The sequence below is a fragment of the Protopterus annectens genome, chromosome 3.part0 (assembly GCF_019279795.1).
Source record: "Protopterus annectens isolate FY-2018-M chromosome 3.part0, PAN1.0, whole genome shotgun sequence".
Taxonomy (NCBI): Eukaryota; Metazoa; Chordata; order Ceratodontiformes; family Protopteridae; genus Protopterus; species Protopterus annectens.
Window position 1 is genome coordinate 1,803,592,262 of NC_056731.1, and position 8,755 is coordinate 1,803,601,016.

General features: G+C 41.4%; 1 protein-coding gene across 1 annotated transcript in view; it reads right to left on the reverse strand.

The window, feature by feature from the left end:
- Positions 1–8,755, reverse strand: part of MYL3 (myosin light chain 3) — a 359,242-nt gene that overhangs the window by 1,043 nt on the left and 349,444 nt on the right. The gene's annotated exons all lie outside the window — the stretch shown is intronic.

The following is an 8,755-nucleotide window of genomic DNA, read 5'->3' on the forward strand; positions in this document are numbered from 1 at the left end:
TTTTCTGGAATTCATATATTCCAACGCCTTAAATCAACTTATTCACACCCCCACCAGGGGCAGCAATATCCTAGACTTGGTCATTACCAACATGGGCAACCAGTGTTCCACACCAGAGGTCAATTCCTTGTTGGTCAGATCTGACCACAAGTTAATCACCCTAGATATCCACATCCCATCCCCACCCCCCATTAGGGAAACCACCGTAAAAAAATTCTCCAAAGCCAACTTCACACTTCTTAAGACAGAAGTGGCAAACTTCATGACATCCATGCAGACAGACAATAGAGGTGTGACTGCTGAATCCTACACAAATGCACTTTATAAGCACTTACATGCATGGATCGTGCTATTACTAACAGAACCAAGATGCGATCTTCCAAAAAAGGAAGCAAATCTGGTGGTCCTCTGCCATAAACAAACTCTACAACAGAAGAAAGAAACTGTTGCAAAGTAGTGTAAAATCCCATGACTGGAGGAACTCCCTGGTTCGCCTCAGTAAGAAGCTGAGATCCCTCATAAAATCCTCTAAAGCTAGTTACGAAAATAAAATTGCCACTGACTCTAACGACAACCACAAAGCATTCTATAGCTATGTCAAGAATCTCAGTGGCAACACTCAGACCTGCTCTGAGTTACAGCACATTGGCACTAAATATACAGAACCAACGGATATTGCCAACATCTGGGCAGATAGGTTCAGTGCTAACTTTACCCCCCTCTCACCCCTAGAGGGCCCATCTCTATATTGGAAGAATGCAAAGTTCCTGTAATTATGGCTGCACAGGTAAAAAACACACTCTCCAAAGCCAAGAACACAGCATCCATGGGACCTAACAATATCCCAGGCTACGTTTTACATGAACTACAGAACAAACTGGCACCCCAACTAAGTACCATGTTCAATCATAGCCTCACCTCAGGCTTTGTGCCCACTGAATGGTGCTCTGAGATAGTTATCCCACTCCACAAAGGGTGAGCCACAACGGACCCCGGGAACTACAGCCCCATTAGCCTGATGAGCCTGGTCTGCAAGGCCATGGAATGTATCATCATGGAACTCATAAACAAAGACATTGGTAATCTCCTAACTCTGGACCCCACCCAGTTCGGGTTTGTAAAAGGCAGATCATGTCTCCTAAACCTGATAGACTTTTTTGAAGCAGTCACCAAAGCCATAGATGAGGTTAAGGTGGTTCACACAGCCTATCTAGATCTCGCCAAGGCTTTCAACACCATCCCCCACTCTGGAAATATAGATAAACTCACTAAACTAGGTATAAATGACTATGTTACAATATGGGTTGCCAACTGGCTCATGGATAGATCCCACACTGTGAAAGTAGCAGACTCCAAATCCGACTTCAGACCAGTGACAAGTGGAGTACCACAGGGTTCAGTCCTGGTCCTCTCTTGTTTGGTATCTACTTCTCTGAAGTACAGGCTAACACAGAAGGTCTTTGGCTAATGAAGTTTGTAGATGACTGCAACCTAGGAGCCATAATCAAAACTCTTAACAACGTGGACATCATACAAAAGGGCATCACTGAGACAGATGCCTGGTGTCAAAACCATGGCCTGAAGCTGAATGACAAAAAGTACATTGTCATCCCCTTTGGTAAAAACTCTGTACCCATGAACTACCACATAGGTGGTAGTCTGTTTAAACTGAAAGTGTGATAAGAGACCTTGGGACATAGATGGACAGAAGTCTCTCCTTTGATAATGACATCGCCACACAGGAAATCCTTCTACTTGGCACACCTCATCACAAAAGGTTTCTCATCCAGAAAAAAAGAGGTCATTGTTCCTGTCTACTCATCACTCATTAGACCCATTATAGAGTACAACGGCCCTTTTGGTATGTACCTCACAAGACATCTACAACAACTGGAAAGGCCACAGAAATACCTCACAAAGAGGATTACTGGCCTCAATCAGATGCCCTACGCAGACCGTCTCAAAAAACTCCAGCTTTACTCCGTCACATACAAAGCTATGTCAAACCAAGAGCTGTTGGACATGCTCCATTTAAAGAAATCCCAATCCCTCCGAGCTACATGCTCTAGGGACCTAAACCTTGTCACCACAAATAAACAGAACATGCTGGAGGGATACATTCCTGTCCCAGAGACTTCCTATACTCTGGAACAGACCACCTATCTATGTCAAACAGAGCTCCTCATTAGCACTTTTCAAGAAACATCTTGATGACTGGATGGGAAATAGGAAATTCACCCCAGGGATGACTTCTGTGGCTCTGTTCGACAGGGGCACAGGAAAATAATTTTCTTGGGTGGCGAAAGCCAGGGTACCTTTTTGGCTAGGCTTATATAGGCCCTAGGGCCATTAGCCTATTACCCACCTATGAACCTATGAAAGCTATCTGTTAATTACCTCTTTCCACTTATGTGCCCTAATTCTATCCTAACAAGACATCAATTTATTAGTTGTACACATACTGTTGCCAAATGAAATAGGGATATAAGGGTAAATGATGATGCATTTGTCTGAGTATGGTGCTTTTAGATATAATACACTTAGTTGTCATACTACTATGGGTAAAATGCAGACTCTGGGCATTTTTTTATACATTTAGTCAACACATTAGTTTAATTAAAACATATGAAGTCATAAAATTGTTCGCATTGAAATAATTAAGACTGCATATGTATGGAACATTTCTATAAAAGCATAACATACTAAAAATAAAAAATATGATGTATTATTACATATAAGTTGCTACAAGTATCTAACATTTGATGTATGGTCACATGCATATACTAGCAAAGACTGTGACATAGAGCTAAATAATTATGTATTACTGAATTTACATTGTTTCTAGGAAATAGTTGGTATAGCTTAGATAACCTTAAAAAAAATGTAATCCATGTAACCACAGAAAGCAAAAATTACCGATCCGGCATCAAAGATAAGTTTGCTACCTGGTGAGCTACCGAGACTGTCTTGTAACACCTGTTGCTGCAGCTACTTGCATTAGTTCTGCTGCTATATTTTTGTGCTCAGTAATTACAGATTGTTAAGAGCAATGGATAACTAGTGCAAAGGAAAAATAGGCTAAAGTAAAATATTTCAGCCATGACATTTGTATTTCAGGTCATGAACAGATGCACTCGTGCTTTACCAGGCTCTTCCAATACATTATTTCACCCCTTAGGATGATATGATCATAGGAGATTACTAGGTTATAGACCCTGAGGTCATTTTAAGTCTAGCCATTTCAACCCAATGTTATACCATAGTGGTGCTAGTCAATACCCAAGATTGCACGCACTGATGACTGCACATGTCCAGGAGGGTTATTGGTGCTATCCCTGGTAAGAATTTATGGCGCCCCATCCACTCATCCAGTTTCTTCTTGAACAATGACATAGAGCTGCTCTGTTTCACATGAATTGGTAGCCTGTTCTGAAGTTGTGGCAGTCGCTGTGAGATAAAACTGACCCTCCATCATGTCCTATTTAAGTAGCAGGCCATATTTAAGTCCCTGGAATGGGTAGCCCTAGACCCATCTGATTTATGGATATGCAGTAAGTTCATTAGGTTTGGGTCTTAGGTTGACCTGTAGGCCAGGCATAAGTCTCCACTAAAAAGTCTATACAATATGGAGTATAGTGACAAGGATTTTTGTTGGTCCATGTAAGGCACATGCTGGAGGCCTTGATCTTCTTTGTTAGAAAACTCTGAGGTCTCTCTAATTGCTGTTGATGCTTAGTACGGTACATACTGAATAGGGTGTTATACTCAATTATGGGCCAGATAAGTGCTGAGTATAGGAGGATTATAACTTATTTTGCTCTCGAGGTGATACCTTTACTAATGTGGAAAATCTTTCCTTACAATGGTAGACACATGGTGGTTGAAGTTAAGGTCGTAGTCAACCTTTGATCCCAGGTCCCTTATCACTTCATGGGTACTTATGGTATTTTTATTTATTTGATAGTGTGAAGGGAAATTGTTTGTGCCGAAGGGAATGATGATGCATTTCTTTGCATTCAGTTTTAGACTGTGACTAATATACCAGTTGCTAGTCTGTGTGAGACCATCCTGAAGTATACTGACGTCATTTGGGGATTCAATGATTGGACCTAGTTTGCAGTCGTCTGCCAATCTGGTCAGTTACAACCCTTTAGTTTTGACATTAACTGCTGAGAAGTATATACAAAACTGTAGGGGACCAAGCACTGTCTCCTGTGGCATCCCACTAGTAACGGGTCTGCTGGCTGATGTGGAGTCACCCACTTTGAGAGTGTGTGTGTCAGGTTTGTGAGCCAGTTGGCAACCCATCATACAACAAAGGGGTTTACATTTAGTTTGTTAAGTTTATCAGTAATTCCTGAATGTGAGATTGTGTTGAAAGCCTTTGCCAAGTTGAGGTATGCTGTGTGCACAGATTTGCCTTTATCAATGGCTTTGGTCACACCTTCAAAGAAATCCACCAGATTTAACAGGCAGAACCTGCCCTTCACAAAGCTGAACTGGGTAGGGTCCAGGGTTTGGAGGTCATGTATGTCTTTATCTATGATGTCCATAATGATATTTTCCATGGCCTTACAGATGAGCCCAGTCAGATTTATGGGTCTGTAATTCCCTGGGTCTGTTGCTAGGCCACCCTTGTGAAGGGGAATAACTGTAGCTGTTCTCCATTCCACAGGAACAAACCCTGTGGTTAGGCTATGATTGAAAAGGGTACCCAGTGGGGATGCTAGTTCATGTTTTAGCCAGTTTAGAAGACATCCAGGGATGTCATGTGATCCCATAAAGGCTGTGTTCTTTGCCTTGGACAGCACTTTGCGGAACTGCTCTTCATATATCTAAGGTGGGGGGAGAGCTTGGGGGAGGGTTTGTTCTAAGTTAGGAGGGGATTAGACAGTGAAATTTTTGGCAAACCTATCCATTAGCAGGTTTGCTATTTCCATGGGGTCAGTGTGTGTGATACCATTGGCCAACAGTTCTGCACATAATTGGGTCCTATCCTTTAGGTTGCGTACCTAGCTGTAAAAGGCCTTATGGCTATCCTTGGCAATACTTGCTAGGTTTCTCTCAAAGGAGATCTTGGAACATTCAGTATCCAACTGGGTTTGCCAATTCTCCAAGCCCATTTTTATATAAACATAAACTGTGTTTTAAATTATTGCTTTTCACCCATTCTGAGTTTTAAGTATCTAAACTATGTGTATGCATGTTTTCCTAAGATGATACGAAATGCATGCTGCATATGATAATATGCTGAGTTTCATAGACTTCCAGTAAAGGGAATAGTATCAGAATTCAGAGAAGGGAAAGTGCTTTCTCTGAAATGTTCTACATGCTGTCCCAGATCTTTAAGTACAGCATGTCTTCTAATGACTAATCAGTTCCTGCCAAATACACTCCATTCTTGACTATTGATCATAATTGATCTGTACACCCTAAATACACTGCCTGGAGGAATCCACATGAAATACTGCTTTCAATAATCGTGCATGAAGTATGCCAGTGTTTATTGAAATGTAATGTGGGCATTAAAGTAGGTTTAATTATATAAACTCAACAACAATCAGGGGTGGACAGGGATCAACTCCTTAGGACAATGGGAGTAAACATAGTGAGAAAAGGAAGATTATCAAAAGACAACTAACCTAAGTCACAGAGGGTAGAAGCAGTCCAGGAATTTATGAAATAGAGGAGTGGCTTTAGACAAACAGGGCATAAATTAGGATTTTTTAAAGCCCTACATTTGCAGTACATTGCTGATGCAAGAATATGCTGTGGCAAGACACTCCATATTTATTGGAGAGCTGTGGAATTTTGAGTCACTCTGTTCTAAAGATGAATTTGTAGGGATGCAAATAATGGACTTTGACATTGATTTGAGTTCAGAGAAGTATTTACCAAATGAGGTTTGTTAACGAACCAATTTGTCCAGGGACATCTTCATGGGGGGAGGGGGGGGCAGGTAGAAATAGTAATGGGAATTCAGAGGGTATGGGGAAGAAAGCTAGTTGGGAGGTCGAAGGGTTAAATAGGAAAGTAGAATAATTGGGAGGAAATGAGGTAAGTGTAGGGAGGGGCTTAATGAGTTTTATGTGAGTGTAACTGGGTAAGGAATCACATTTTGGCATAGGAAGAACCCGGTGTTGGAGAACGAACTACTTATTAAATGTTCTGCTTCATTCACATCTGCCCCTTTATTTTCTATTTCATATTGTTAGTGGTGTATTCAATTCATAGATAAACAACTGTTTATCTTGCAGTTTTCAATTGAGTGCTACTTTACTGATGAAGAAATTTAATATTTATTTAATTTGACTGGTTTTTCATACCCCAATCTGAAGGATGCATGAAAAAAAATTCTTAATTTTCTGTAGTAGACATTTCCTACTTCTGCATTATTCTTGCTAAGCTTGTGTTATAGGCATTTCTGAGTATGACTGCATGACTTCTTTCACTATCTTGAAATTAAAATTAAACGGATCAATACTGTGCTTTTATCAAGTATAGATGTAGAAGAAGCTATGCATCCAAACTAACCTTCACCTTAAAAAACACACATTAAAAACATCCATATGTGTTGAGCGGTGGGCGCTGAAAACGTTGTGACTTGTTCACTGAAGTAATCAAAGCACTTCACACTGTCTCTCAGGAGGGTAGGGGATCATTGAGAGTAATGGTTGCAGGGAAGGTTCTATTACCCATCGAAGTGGGGTAGAATTTTTGTTTGAACTTGAGCAGAAAGGCTTATGTGATGAGTCAAATTTGCTTTATTTGATGCAGCTTCTGAGGAAGTCACTAAATAATGACATACAGTTGAGTTCAGACAGTATGCTAACACAGATTCTGTTAATCTAGCAACTTTTTAAGTTTATAAGAACAATATTTAAAGGCTGTCCCTATTTTTAGGCTGTTGTTCCCTCATTATATTAGGCTTTGGCAGGATGAGATGTCTGTTACCGAGCAGTTAGGATGTTTCACGGGCTTCGAGGTACCCACGTGTAATGGTTGTGCTCTCTTGCAGTGGGTTTAATGTGAATTCTCCACAGTGTGGAGGAAATGCTCAGCGGCTGTTTCATGGGCTTTCACGGACACAGCTGGGAAATGTTCTGACAGCATGTTATGGATCAGGGCGTAATGTAAGCTGTATTTGTAAAAGTTGTGCCAAAAGGAATGAATTACTCTGTGTAGTACTGGCAGCTGAGCATTTTATTTATTTATTTATTAATTCAGTGATTGTTAGCTGGGTTAGTCAGACTGGGTAGAGATCCCTTTTCAGTGGAGACTTGAGGAGAAAAGCCCACAACATAACAAAAGATAGAGAATAACAGTAGATAAGAATTATTAACTGCTTAACAGGATTGTAAAAATAATGTTTGTAAAATTACTAACAGGATAAACAAGATTTAACAACATGGGAATAACAATCCCCCAGATTTATGAAGCCCATTATAGCATGCAGGAATAGTTTAAGAGCTATTTTTGGCAATATGGCTGACATGCGATTCAGGAACGAGCTGCTGGGACGTGCACGTGAGCTCTTAGGCTAATCCTGCATGGACCGAGCCCCTGTATGCATATTACCCTCATTTGCAGGAGAAAACCATGCAAATGAGGGTAATTTGTGATCCAAGAAGCAGGTAGCTGTCAGTGCAGGACAAGTGCAGTCTGCAGAAATGTACTTGGTTAGTAACTGAGTACATTCCTGCAAACTACAAAACTGAGCCATGGCAGCTCCAAATAAAGGCTGCATATCATTGATGAAGCATGGCAATGGCCAAGTAGAAGGTCATTGACAATGCAAAATGCTTAAAAAATAAAAAAAAAAACAACTTTTAAATTCCTTTCACCGATCTTGCCTGTTTAAGCTCTGTGCACATATGAGCACTCTGCGCGGCACACACACAGACTTAAACAGTTAGTCAATGGGAAGCGAAAACAGCAGTAGGAAGGTAATCAAGGCTTGCAAACGGGATAGGGGGGAAATAATAAAATAAGCATTCCAACTAAAAGCAGTATTCAGCCCTGCAGGTCAATGGCAAGCATAAGGCAACCAGGCCAGTGAGTAATGGTTGCTAAGGAGGGAGGCCCAGTGTCGGACATGTAACTATGCATTAGCAGGCAATCCTATGCAAATGAGGGGAAGGATAGTGAATCCCAGATTTCCCCAGGGTGTGAGGCAGGTCCTAAGAGTGTAAGAGTAGAAATAGCTGGGTGCAATACTAGGAGATGGGTGGCATCATGGGCAGGTGTGTCAAGCATACTGAAGTGGATTGGAGCCCTGTGGCTCGGGACTGCTCCTAGCTTAGCACAGCTAAGCTAGAGGTGTGTCCAAACTGCCTAGCACTCCTTACAAAGTGTAAGTGAGTGTGCGTGCCGAGCACCGGGTTTCACAGGAAGAATTAGGAAGTTAAACCAGGAAATAGCAGCTCTGTGCACATATGAGCACTCTGCGCGGCACACACACAGACTTAAACAGTTAGTCAATGGGAAGCGAAAACAGCAGTAGGAAGGTAATCAAGGAGAACTAGCTGAGCTGCCAGGTGAAATGTATCAGAATCAGCTAATTACACAGGCAGTAGACCAGCCCAGCCTAGAACACCACCATAAACCAAGCAAACACCTACCCCCTGGTTTTTCCACAATCTACACCACCGGTGTATACAAGCAGGGAAATTTTAAAAACAAACCTACAAAATGAGAAGGACTGCAGCAAGCAACATAGAATAACGTGCAAGAGGGGGGAAGGGCTGGCCCAGGA